We start from the raw sequence: 13541 nt of genomic DNA, 5'->3' as shown, positions 1-13541 counted from the left end.
TCACTGCCAGAAAAAAAGCACAAAAAAAAAAAATTAAAATTCATTATTTCTTTATATATTCAAAACGTTTACGAAGAGTGTCCAGAAACTGCGTTATATAAGCCCTGGATTACCGGCTGACTTTTTTTTTTATATGGGGGGGGGGGGCGCTCCTCTCGATGGCTCACAGGACTGCCACTCTCTCCTCTTGATGGCTCACAGGACTGCCACTCTCTCCTCTTGATGGCTCACAGGACTGCCACTCTCTCCTCTTGATGGCTCACAGGACTGCCACTCTCTCCTCTTGTGGGCTCACAGGACTGCCACTCTCTCCTCTTGTGGGCTCACAGGACTGCCACTCTCTCCTCTTGATGCCTCACAGGACTGCCACTCTCTCCTCTTGATGGCTCACAGGACTGCCACACTCTCCTCTTGATGCCTCGCAGGACTGCCACTCTCTCCTCTTGATGCCTCGCAGGACTGCCACTCTCTCCTCTTGATGCCTCGCAGGACTGCCACTCTCTCCTCTTGATGGCTCACAGGACTGCCACTCTCTCCTCTTGATGGCTCACAGGACTGGCGCTCTCCTCTTGATGGCTCGCAGGACTGGCGCTCTCCTCTTGATGGCTCGCAGGACTGGCGCTCTCCTCTTGTGGGCTCACAGGACTAGCGCACTCCTCTTGATGGCTCACAGGACTGGCGCTCTCCTCTTGTGGGCTCACAGGACTAGCGCACTCCTCTTGATGGCTCACAGGACTGGCGCTCTCCTCTTGTGGGCTCACAGAACTGGCGCTCTCCTCTTGTGGGCTCACAGGACTGGCGCTCTCTTCTTGGTGGCTCGCAGGACTGGCGCACTCTGCTATCGAAGCTCATTCCTGTGAATAATAAAATCTGAATCAGTATTGTCGTATATTTCATGTGTAACATGTTTTACATGGAAGAATTCCTGACTCATGAAATTTTACAAGAGACTAGACAAAATATCCCTTCTTTCTCTGTTGAATTCACTGACACGTCATGACCATAGCTACGAAAGGAAAAATGAAAGACTTTGATATGAGTTCCACCCATGTCCAAATTGGTGATATCAACGGACTCAAGTCCGTCCATGTCACTCATTTGGACTTTAGTATTAACCAATCAAGTCTTCATTTTCCTTTTCGTGGCTTATAATTATTTACTTATACAATGTATATGAAATAACACTAAGCAAAAATTTTAACGCTAACTCTCAGACAATATACCATGATCAGTAAGGTAAATTCTGAGAGCTTTGAGTCAATTATTTCCCTAAAATTAACCCTGATCAGTAAGGTCATTTTAAATTCTGAGAGCTTCAAGTCAATTATTTCCCTAAAATAAACCCTGGTCAGTAAGGAAAATTCTCAGAGCTTTGAGTCAATTATTTCCCTAAAATAAACCCTGTTCAGTAAGGAAAATTCTCAGAGCTTTGAGTCAACTATTTCCCTAAAATAAACCCTGGTCAGTAAGGAAAATTCTCAGAGCTTTTAGTCAATTATTTCTCTAAAATAAATCCTGGTCAGTAAGGAAAATTCTCAGAGCTTTGAGTCAATTATTTCCCTAAAATAAACCCTGGTCAGTAAGGAAAATTCTCAGAGCTTTGAGTCAACTATTTCCCTAAAATAAACCCTGGTCAGTAAGGAAAATTCTCAGAGCTTTGAGTCAATCATTTCCCTAAAATAAACCCTGGTCAGTAAGGAAAATTCTCAGAGCTTTGAGTCAATTATTTCACTAAAATTAACCTTGATCAGTAAGGTCATTTTAAATTCTGAGAGCTTCAAGTCAATTATTTCCCTAAAATTAACCCTGATCAGTAAGGAAAATTCTCAGAGCTTTGAGTCAATTATTTCCCTAAAATAAACCCTGGCCAGTAAGGAAAATTCTCAGAGCTTTGAGTCAATTATTTCCCTAAAATAAACCCTGTTCAGTAAGGAAAATTCTCAGAGCTTTGAGTCAACTATTTCCCTAAAATAAACCCTGGTCAGTAAGGAAAATTCTCAGAGCTTTTAGTCAATTATTTCCCTGAAATAAACCCTGGTCAGTAAGGAAAATTCTCAGAGCTTTGAGTCAATTATTTCCCTAAAATAAACCCTGGTCAGTAAAGAAAATTCTCAGAGCTTTGAGTCAACTATTTCCCTAAAATAAACCCTGGTCAGTAAGGAAAATTCTCAGAGCTTTGAGTCAATCATTTCCCTAAAATAAACCCTGGTCAGTAAGGAAAATTCTCAGAGCTTTGAGTCAATTATTTCCCTAAAATTAACCCTGATCAGTAAGGTCATTTTAAATTCTGAGAGCTTCAAGTCAATTATTTCCCTAAAATTAACCCTGATCAGTAAGGAAAATTCTCAGAGCTTTGAGTCAATTATTTCCCTAAAATAAACCCTGGTCAGTAAGGAAAATTCTCAGAGCTTTGAGTCAATTATTTCTCTAAAATAAACCCTGTTCAGTAAGGAAAATTCTCAGAGCTTTGAGTCAACTATTTCCCTAAAATAAACCCTGGTCAGTAAGGAAAATTCTCAGAGCTTTTAGTCAATTATTTCCCTAAAATAAACCCTGGTCAGTAAGGAAAATTCTCAGAGCTTTGAGTCAATTATTTCCCTAAAATAAACCCTGGTCAGTAAGGAAAATTCTCAGAGCTTTGAGTCAACTATTTCCCTAAAATAAACCCTGGTCAGTAAGGAAAATTCTCAGAGCTTTGAGTCAATCATTTCCCTAAAATAAACCCTGGTCAGTTAGGAAAATTCTCAGAGTTTTGAGTCAATTATTTCCCTAAAATAAACCCTGGTCAGTAAGGAAAATTCTCAAAGCTTTTAGTCAATTATTTCCCTAAAATAAACCCTGGTCAGTAGGGAAAATTTTATGAGCTTTGAGTCAACTATTTCCCTAAAATAAACCCTGGTCAGTAAGGAAAATTCTCAGAGCTTTTAGTCAATTATTTCCCTAAAATAAACCCTGGCCAGTAAGGAAAATTTTCAGAGCTCTTAGTCAATTATTTCCCTAAAATAAACCCTGGCCAGTAAGGAAAATTCTCAGAGCTGTTAGTCAATTATTTCCCTACAATAAACCCTGGTCAGTAAGGAAAATTCTCAGAGCTGTTAGTCAATTATTTCCCTACAATAAACCCTGGTCAGTAAGGAAAATTCTCAGAGCTTTTAGTCAATTATTTCCCTAAAATAAACCCTGATCAGTAAGGAAAAGTCTCAGAGCTGTTAGTCAATTATTTCCCTACAATAAACTCTGGTCAGTAAGGAAAATTCTCAGAGCTTTTAGTCTATCATTTCCCTAAAATAAACCCTGATCAGTAAGGAAAATTCTCAAAGCTTTTAGTCAATCATTTCCCTAAAATTAACCCTGATCAGTAAGGAAAAGTCAAAGAGCTTTTAGTCAATTATTTCCCTACAATAAACCCTGGTCAGTAAGGAAAATTCTCAGAGCTGTTAGTCAATTATTTCCCTAAAATAAACCCTGGTCAGTAAAGAAAATTCTCAGAGCTTTTAGTCAATTATTTCCCTAAAATAAACCCTGATCAGTAAGGAAAATTCTCAGAGCTTTTAGTCAATATTTCCCTAAAATAAACCCTGGTCAGTAAGGAAAATTCGCAGAGCTTTTAGTCAATCATTTCCCTAAAATAAACCCTGGTCAGTAAAGAAAATTCTCAGAGCTTTTAGTCAATTATTTCCCTAAAATAAACCCTGGTCAGTAAGGAAAATTCTCAAAGCTTTTAGTCATTTCCCTAAAATAAACCCTGGTCAGTAAGGAAAATTCTCAGAGCTTTGAGTCAATTATTTCCCTAAAATAAACCCTGTTCAGTAAGGAAAATTCTCAGAGCTTTGAGTCAACTATTTCCCTAAAATAAACCCTGGTCAGTAAGGAAAATTCTCAGAGCTTTTAGTCAATTATTTCCCTAAAATAAATCCTGGTCAGTAAGGAAAATTCTCAGAGCTTTGAGTCAATTATTTCCCTAAAATAAACCCTGGTCAGTAAGGAAAATTCTCAGAGCTTTGAGTCAACTATTTCCCTAAAATAAACCCTGGTCAGTAAGGAAAATTCTCAGAGCTTTGAGTCAATCATTTCCCTAAAATAAACCCTGGTCAGTAAGGAAAATTCTCAGAGCTTTGAGTCAATTATTTCCCTAAAATTAACCCTGATCAGTAAGGTCATTTTAAATTCTGAGAGCTTCAAGTCAATTATTTCCTCAAAATTAACCCTGATCAGTAAGGAAAATTCTCAGAGCTTTGAGTCAATTATTTCCCTAAAATAAACCCTGGCCAGTAAGGAAAATTCTCAGAGCTTTGAGTCAATTATTTCCCTAAAATAAACCCTATTCAGTAAGGAAAATTCTCAGAGCTTTGAGTCAACTATTTCCCTAAAATAAACCCTGGTCAGTAAGGAAAATTCTCAGAGCTTTTAGTCAATTATTTCCCTAAAATAAACCCTGGTCAGTAAGGAAAATTCTCAGAGCTTTGAGTCTATTATTTCCCTAAAATAAACCCTGGTCAGTAAGGAAAATTCTCAGAGCTTTGAGTCAATCATTTCCCTAAAATAAACCCTGGTCAATAAGGAAAATTCTCAGAGCTGTTAGTCAATTATTTCCCTACAATAAACCCTGGTCATTAAGGAAAATTCTCAGAACTTTTAGTCAATTATTTCCCTAAAATAAACCCTGGTCAGTAAAGAAAATTCTCAGAGCTTTTAGTCATTTCCCTAAAATAAACCCTGATCAGTAAGGAAAATTCTCAGAGCTTTTAGTCAATCATTTCCCTAAAATAAACCCTGGTCAGTAGGGAAAAATCGCAGAGCTTTTAGTCAATTATTTCCCTAAAATAAACCCTGGTCAGTAAGGAAAATTCTCAGAGCTTTTAGTCATTTCCCTAAAATAAACCCTGATCAGTAAGGAAAATTCTCAGAGCTTTTAGTCAATATTTCCCTAAAATAAACCCTGATCAGTAAGGAAAACTCTCAGAGCTTTTAGTCAATTATTTCCCTAAGATAAACCCTGGTCAGTAAGGAAAATTCTCAGAGCTTTTAGTCAATTATTTCCCTAAAATAAACCCTGGTCAGTAAAGAAAAATTTCAGAGCTTTTAGTCAATTATTTCCCTAAAATAAACCCTGGCCAGTAAGGAAAATTCTCAGAGCTGTTAGTCAATTATTTCCCTACAATAAACCCTGATCAGTAAGGAAAAGTCTCAGAGCTTTTAGTCAATTATTTCCCTAAAATAAACCCTGATCAGTAAGGAAAATTCTCAGAGCTTTTAGTCAATCATTTCCCTAAAATAAACCCTGGTCAGTAAGGAAAATTCGCAGAGCTTTTAGCCAATTATTTCCCTAAGATATACCCTGGTCAGTAAGGAAAATTCGCAGAGCTTTTAGTCAATTATTTCCCTAAAATAAACCCTGGTCAGTAAGGAAAATTCTCAGAGCTTTTAGCCAATCATTTCCCTAAAATAAACCCTGGTCAGTAAGGAAAATTCTCAGAGCTTTTAGCCAATCATTTCCCTAAAATAAACCCTGGTCAGTAAGGAAAATTCGCAGAGCTTTTAGTCAATTCCCTAAAATAAACCCTGATCAGTAAGGAAAAGTCTCAGAGCTTTTAGTCAATATTTCCCTACAATAAACCCTGGTCATTAAGGAAAATTCTCAGAACTTTTAGTCAATATTTCCCTAAAATAAACTCTTATCAGTAAGGAAAATTCTCAGAGCTTTTAGTCAATTATTTCCCTAAAATAAACCCTGGTCATTAAGGAAAATTCTCAGAACTTTTAGTCAATATTTCCCTAAAATAAACCCTGATCAGTAAGGAAAATTCTCAGAGCTTTTAGTCAATTATTTCCCTAAGATAAACCCTGGTCAGTAAGGAAAATTCTCAGAGCTTTTAGTCAATTATTTCCCTAAAATAAACCCTGGTCAGTAAAGAAAAATTTCAGAGCTTTTAGTCAATTATTTCCCTAAAATAAACCCTGGCCAGTAAGGAAAATTCTCAGAGCTGTTAGTCAATTATTTCCCTACAATAAACCCTGGTCAGTAAGGAAAATTCTCAGAGCTGTTAGTCAATTATTTCCCTACAATAAGCCCTGATCAATAAGGAAAAGTCTCAGAGCTTTTAGTCAATTATTTCCCTAAAATAAACCCTGATCAGTAAGGAAAATTCTCAGAGCTTTTAGTCAATATTTCCCTAAAATAAACCCTGGTCAGTAAGGAAAATTTTCAGAGCTGTTAGTCAATTATTTCCCTACAATAAACCCTGGTCATTAAGGAAAATTCTCAGAACTTTTAGTCAATATTTCCCTAAAATAAACCCTGATCAGTAAGGAAAATTCTCAGAGCTATTAGTCAATTATTTCCCTAAAATAAACCTTGGTCAGTAAGGAAAATTCTCAGAGCTTTTAGTCATTTCCCTAAAATAAACCCTAATCAGTAAGGAAAATTCTCAGAGCTTTTAGTCATTTCCCTAAAATAAACCCTGATGAGTAAGGAGAATTCTCAGAGCTTTTAGTCAATCATTTCCCTAAAATATACCCTGGTCAGTGAGGAAATTCTCAGAGATTTTAGTCAATCATTTCCCTAAAATAAACCCTGGTCAGTAAGGAAAATTCGCAGAGCTTTTAGCCAATTATTTCCCTAAGATATACCCTGGTCAGTAAGGAAAATTCGCAGAGCTTTTAGTCAATTATTTCCCTAAAATAAACCCTGGTCAGTAAGGAAAATTCTCAGAGCTTTTAGCCAATCATTTCCCTAAAATAAACCCTGGTCAGTAAGGAAAATTCTCAGAGCTTTTAGCCAATCATTTCCCTAAAATAAACCCTGGTCAGTAAGGAAAATTCGCAGAGCTTTTAGTCAATTATTTCCCTAAAATAAACCCTGGTCAGTAAGGAAAATTCTCAGAGCTTTTAGTCAATTATTTCCCTACAATAAACCCTGGTCAGTAAGGAAAATTCTCAGAGCTTTTAGCCAATCATTTCCCTAAAATAAACCTTGGTCAGTAAGGAAAATTCTCAGAGCTTTTAGTCAATCATTTCCCTAAAATAAACCCTGGTCAGTAAAGAAAATTCTCAGAGCTTTTAGTCAATCATTTCCCTAAAATAAACCCTTGTCAGTAAGGAAAATTATCAGAGCTTTTAGTCATTTCCCTAAAATAAACCCTGATCAGTAAGGAAAATTCTCACAGCTTTTAGTCATTTCCCTAAAATAAACCCTGATCAGTAAGGAAAATTCTCAGAGCTTTTAGTCAATTATTTCCCTAAAATAAACCCTGGTCAGTAAGGAAAATTCTCAGAGCTGTTAGTCAATATTTCCCTAAAATAAACCCTGGTCAGTAAGGAAAATTCTCAGAGCTTTTAGTCAATTATTTCCCTACAATAAACCCTGATCAGTAAGGAAAATTCTCAGAGCTTTTAGTCAATTATTTCCCTAAAATAAACCCTGATCAGTAAGGAAAATTCTCAGAGCTTTTAGTCAATATTTCCCTAAAATAAACCCTGGTCAGTAAGGAAAATTCTCAGAGCTGTTAGTCAATTATTTCCCTACAATAAACCCTGGTCAGTAAGGAAAATTCTCAGAACTTTGTCAATATTTCCCTAAAATAAACCCTGATCAGTAAGGAAAAGTCTCAGAGCTTTTAGTCAATTATTTCCCTAAAATAAACCCTGATCAGTAAGGAAAAGTCTCAGAGCTTTTAGTCAATATTTCCCTAAAATAAACCCTGATCAGTAAGGAAATTTTTCAGAGCTTTTAGTCATTTCCCTAAAATAAACCCTGGTCAGTAAGGAAAATTCTCAGAGCTTTTAGTCAATTATTTCTCTAAAATAAACCCTGGTCAGTAAGGAAAATTCTCAGAGCTGTTAGTCAATATTTCCCTAAAATTAACCCTGATCAGTAAGGAAAAGTCTCAGAGCTTTTAGTCAATTTCCTAAAATAAACCCTGATCACTAAGGAAAAGTCTCAGAGCTTTTAGTCAATATTTCCCTAAAATAAACCCTGATCAGTAAGGAAAATTCTCAGAGCTGTTAGTCAATTATTTCCCTACAATAAACCCTGGTCAGTAAGGAAAATTCTCAGAGCTGTTAGTCAATTATTTCCCTAAAATAAACCCTGATCAGTAAGGAAAAGTCTCAGAGCTTTTAGTCAATTATTTCCCTAAAATAAACCCTGATCAGTAAGGAAAAGTCTCAGAGCTTTTAGTCAATATTTCCCTACAATAAACCCTGGTCAGTAAGGAAAATTCTCAGAGCTGTTAGTCAATTATTTCCCTAAAATAAACCCTGATCAGTAAGGAAAATTCTCAGAGCTTTTAGTCAATTATTTCCCTACAATAAACCCTGGTCAGTAAGGAAAATTCTCAGAGCTTTTAGTCAATATTTCCCTAAAATAAACCCTGATCAGTAAGGAAAATTCTCAGAGCTATTAGTCAATTATTTCCCTACAATAAACCCTGGTCAGTAAGGAAAATTCTCAGAGCTGTTAGTCAATTATTTCCCTAAAATAAACCCTGGTCAGTAAGGAAAAGTCTCAGAGCTTTTAGTCAATTATTTCCCTAAAATAAACCCTGGTCAGTAAGGAAAATTCTCAGAGCTTTTAGTCAATATTTCCCTAAAATAAACCCTGATCAGTAAGGAAAATTATCAGAGCTATTAGTCAATTATTTCCCTACAATAAACCCTGGTCAGTAAGGAAAATTCTCAGAGCTGTTAGTCAATTATTTCCCTAAAATAAACCCTGATCAGTAAGGAAAATTCTCAGATCTTTTAGTCAATATTTCCCTAAAATAAACCCTGGTCAGTACGGAAAATTCTCAGAGCTGTTAGTCAATTATTTCCCTACAATAAACCCTGGTCAGTAAGGAAAATTCTCAGAACTTTCAGTCAATATTTCCCTAAAATAAACCCTGATCAGTAAGGAAAAGTCTCAGAGCTTTTAGTCAATTATTTCCCTAAAATAAACCCTGATCAGTAAGGAAAAGTCTCAGAGCTTTTAGTCAATTATTTCCCTAAAATAAACCTTGGTCAGTAAGGAAAAGTCTCAGAGCTTTTAGTCAATTATTTCCCTAAAATAAACCTTGGTCAGTAAGGAAAATTCTCAGAGCTTTTAGTCATTTCCCTAAAATAAACCCTAATCAGTAAGGAAAATTCTCAGAGCTTTTAGTCATTTCCCTAAAATAAACCCTGATCAGTAAGGAAAATTCTCAGAGCTGTTAGTCAATTATTTCCCTACAATAAACCCTGGTCAGTAAGGAAAATTCTCAGAGCTGTTAGTCAATTATTTCCCTACAATAAACCCTGGTCAGTAAGGAAAATTCTCAGAGCTTTTAGTCAATATTTCCCTAAAATAAACCCTGATCAGTAAGGAAAATTCTCAGAGCTATTAGTCAATTATTTCCCTACAATAAACCCTGGTCAGTAAGGAAAATTCTCAGAGCTTTTAGTCAATTATTTCCCTAAAATAAACCCTGATCAGTAAGGAAAAGTCTCAGAGCTTTTAGTCAATTATTTCCCTAAAGTAAACCCTGATCAGTAAGGAAAAGTCTCAGAGCTTTTAGTCAATTATTTCCCTAAAATAAACCCTGATCAGTAAGGAAAAGTCTCAGAGCTTTTAGTCAATTATTTCCCTACAATAAACCCTGGTCAGTAAGGAAAATTCTCAGAGCTTTTAGTCAATATTTCCCTAAAATAAACCCTGATCAGTAAGGAAAATTCTCAGAGCTATTAGTCAATTATTTCCCTACAATAAACCCTGGTCAGTAAGGAAAATTCTCAGAGCTTTTAGTCAATTATTTCCCTAAAATAAACCCTGATCAGTAAGGAAAAGTCTCAGAGCTTTTAGTCAATTATTTCCCTAAAATAAACCCTGATCAGTAAGGAAAAGTCTCAGAGCTTTTAGTCAATTATTTCCCTAAAATAAACCCAGATCAGTAAGGAAAAGTCTCAGAGCTTTTAGTCAATATTTCCCTAAAATAAACCCTGATCAGTAAGGAAAATTTTCAGAGCTTTTAGTCATTTCCCTAAAATAAACCCTGGTCAGTAAGGAAAATTCTCAGAGCTTTTAGTCAATATTTCCCTAAAATAAACCCTGGTCAGTAAGGAAAATTCTCAGAGCTTTTAGTCTATCATTTCCCTAAAATAAACCCTGATCAGTAAGGAAAATTCTCAGAGCTTTTAGTCAATTATTTCCCTAAAATAAACCCTGATCAGTAAGGAAAAGTCTCAGAGCTTTTAGTCAATTATTTCCCTAAAATAAACCCTGATCAGTAAGGAAAATTCTCAGAGCTTTTAGTCAATTATTTCTCTAAAATAAACCCTGATCAGTAAGGAAAAGTCTCAGAGCTTTTAGTCAATTGTTTCCCTACAATAAACCCTGGTCAGTAAGGAAAATTCTCAGAGCTTTTAGTCTATCATTTCCCTAAAATAAACCCTGGTCAGTAAGGAAAATTCTCAGAGCTGTTAGTCAATTATTTCCCTAAAATAAACCCTGGTCAGTAAGGAAAATTCTCAGAGCTTTTAGTCAATCATTTCCCTAAAATAAACCCTGGTCAGTAAAGAAAATTTTCAGAGCTTTTAGTCAATTATTTCCCTAAAATAAACCCTCATCAGTAAGGAAAATTCTCAGAGCTTTTAGTCAATATTTCCCTAAAATAAACCCTGGTCAGTAAGGAAAATTCTCAGAGCTTTTAGTCAATCATTTCCCTAAAATAAATCCTGGTCAGTAAAGAAAATTCTCAGAGCTTTTAGTCATTTCCTTAAAATAAACCCTGGTCAGTAAGGAAAATTCTCAGAGCTTTTAGTCTATCATTTCCCTAAAATAAACCCTGATCAGTAAGGAAAGTTCTCAGAGCTTTTAGTCAATTATTTCCCTAAAATAAACCCTGATCAGTAAGGAAAATTCTCAGAGCTTTTAGTCAATTATTTCCCTAAAATAAACCCTGATCAGTAAGGAAAAGTCTCAGAGCTTTTAGTCAATTATTTCCCTAAAATAAACCCTGATCAGTAAGGAAAAGTCTCAGAGCTTTTAGTCAATTATTTCCCTAAAATAAACCCTGATCAGTAAGGAAAATTCTCAGAGCTTTTAGTCAATTATTTCCCTAAAATAAACCCTGGTCAGTAAGGAAAATTCTCAGAGCTTTTAGTCAATTATTTCCCTAAAATAAACCCTCATCAGTAAGGAAAATTCTCAGAGCTTTTAGTCAATATTTCCCTAAAATAAACCCTCATCAGTAAGGAAAAGTCTCAGAGCTTTTAGTCAATTATTTCCCTAAAATAAACCCTGATCAGTAAGGAAAAGTCTCAAGAGCTTTTAGTCAATTATTTCCCTAAAATAAACCCTCATCAGTAAGGAAAATTCTCAGAGCTTTTAGTCAATTATTTCCCTAAAATAAACCCTGATCAGTAAGGAAAAGTCTCAGAGCTTTTAGTCAATTATTTCCCTAAAATAAACCCTGATCAGTAAGGAAAAGTCTCAGAGCTTTTAGTCAATTATTTCCCTAAAATAAACCCTGATCAGTAAGGAAAATTCTCAGAGCTTTTAGTCAATTATTTCCCTAAAATAAACCCTGATCAGTAAGGAAAAGTCTCAGAGCTTTTAGTCAATTATTTCCCTACAATAAACCCTGGTCAGTAAAGAAAATTCTCAGAGCTTTTAGTCAATTATTTCCCTAAAATAAACCCTCATCAGTAAGGAAAATTCTCAGAGCTTTTAGTCAATATTTCCCTAAAATAAACCCTGATCAGTAAGGAAAATTCTCAGAGCTTTTAGTCAATTATTTCCCTAAAATAAACCCTGATCAGTAAGGAAAATTCTCAGAGCTTTTAGTCAATTATTTCCCTAAAATAAACCCTCATCAGTAAGGAAAATTCTCAGAGCTTTTAGTCAATTATTTCCCTAAAATAAACCCTGATCAGTAAGGAAAAGTCTCAGAGCTTTTAGTCAATTATTTCCCTAAAATAAACCCTGATCAGTAAGGAAAATTCTCAGAGCTTTTAGTCAATTATTTCCCTAAAATAAACCCTGATCAGTAAGGAAAAGTCTCAGAGCTTTTAGTCAATTATTTCCCTACAATAACCCTTGGTCAGTAAGGAAAATTCTCAGAGCTTTTAGTCAATTATTTCCCTAAAATAAACCCTCATCAGTAAGGAAAATTCTCAGAGCTTTTAGTCAATATTTCCCTAAAATAAACCCTGGTCAGTAAGGAAAATTCTCAGAGCTTTTAGTCAATCATTTCCCTAAAATAAACCCTGGTCAGTAAAGAAAATTCTCAGAGCTTTTAGTCAATTATTTCCCTAAAATAAACCCTCATCAGTAAGGAAAATTCTCAGAGCTTTTAGTCAATATTTCCCTAAAATAAACCCTGGTCAGTAAGGAAAATTCTCAGAGCTTTTAGTCAATCATTTCCCTAAAATAAACCCTGGTCAGTAAAGAAAATTCTCAGAGCTTTTAGTCAATTATTTCCCTAAAATAAACCCTGATCAGTAAGGAAAAGTCTCAGAGCTTTTAGTCAATTATTTCCCTACAATAACCCCTGGTCAGTAAGGAAAATTCTCAGAGCTTTTAGTCAATTATTTCCCTAAAATAAACCCTCATCAGTAAGGAAAATTCTCAGAGCTGTTAGTCAATTATTTCCCTAAAATAAACCCTGGTCAGTAAGGAAAATTCTCAGAGCTTTTAGTCAATCATTTCCCTAAAATAAACCCTGGTCAGTAAGGAAAATTCTTAGAGCTTTTAGTCAATTATTTCCCTAAAATAAACCCTCATCAGTAAGGAAAATTCTCAGAGCTTTTAGTCAATATTTCCCTAAAATAAACCCTGGTCAGTAAGGAAAAATCGCAGAGCTTTTAGTCAATCATTTCCCTAAAATAAACCCTGGTCAGTAAAGAAAATTCTCAGAGCTTTTAGTCATTTCCTTAAAATAAACCCTGGTCAGTAAGGAAAATTCTCAGAGCTTTTAGTCAATTATTTCCCTAAAATAAACCCTGGTCAGTAAGGAAAATTCTCAGAGCTTTTAGTCAATTATTTCCCTAAAATAAACCCTGGTCAGTAAAGAAAATTCTCAGAGCTTTTAGTCATTTCCCTAAAATAAACCCTGATCAGTAAGGAAAATTCTCAGAGCTTTTAGTCAATCATTTCCCTAAAATAAACCCTGGTCAGTAAGGAAAATTCTCAGAGCTTTTAGTCAATTATTTCCCTAAAATAAACCCTGGTCAGTAAGGCAAATTCTCAGAGCTGTTAGTCATTTCCCTAAAATAAACCCTGATCAGTAAGGAAATTTCTCAGAGCTTTTAGTCAATATTTCCCTAAAATAAACCCTGGTCAGTAAGGAAAAATCGCAGAGCTTTTAGTCAATCATTTCCCTAAAATAAACCCTGGTCAGTAAGGAAAATTCTCAGAGCTTTTAGTCATTTCCCTAAAATAAACCCTGATCAGTAAGGAAAATTCTCAGAGCTTTTAGTCATTTCCCTAAAATAAACCCTGATCAGTAAGGAAAATTCTCAGAGCTTTTAGTCAATCATTTCCCTAAAATAAACCCTGGTCAGTAAGGAAAATTCTCAGAGCTTTT

At 35.2% G+C, this 13541-nt stretch overlaps 1 long non-coding RNA gene across 1 annotated transcript in view; it reads right to left on the bottom strand.

The window, feature by feature from the left end:
* Positions 1–425: 425 nt before the first annotated feature.
* LOC137642271 (uncharacterized) overlaps positions 426–13541 on the bottom strand; it is a 66312-nt gene continuing 53196 nt past the window's right edge. The window contains exon 5 of the long non-coding RNA XR_011044722.1: positions 426–854. This is a non-coding gene — a long non-coding RNA (uncharacterized lncRNA). The remainder of the gene's footprint in view (positions 855–13541) is intronic.

The sequence above is a fragment of the Palaemon carinicauda genome, chromosome 6 (assembly GCF_036898095.1).
Source record: "Palaemon carinicauda isolate YSFRI2023 chromosome 6, ASM3689809v2, whole genome shotgun sequence".
NCBI lineage: Eukaryota > Metazoa > Arthropoda > Malacostraca > Decapoda > Palaemonidae > Palaemon > Palaemon carinicauda.
The sequence above is the reverse complement of the archived record's forward strand: the minus strand, read 5'-3'. Positions and strand labels throughout refer to the sequence as shown.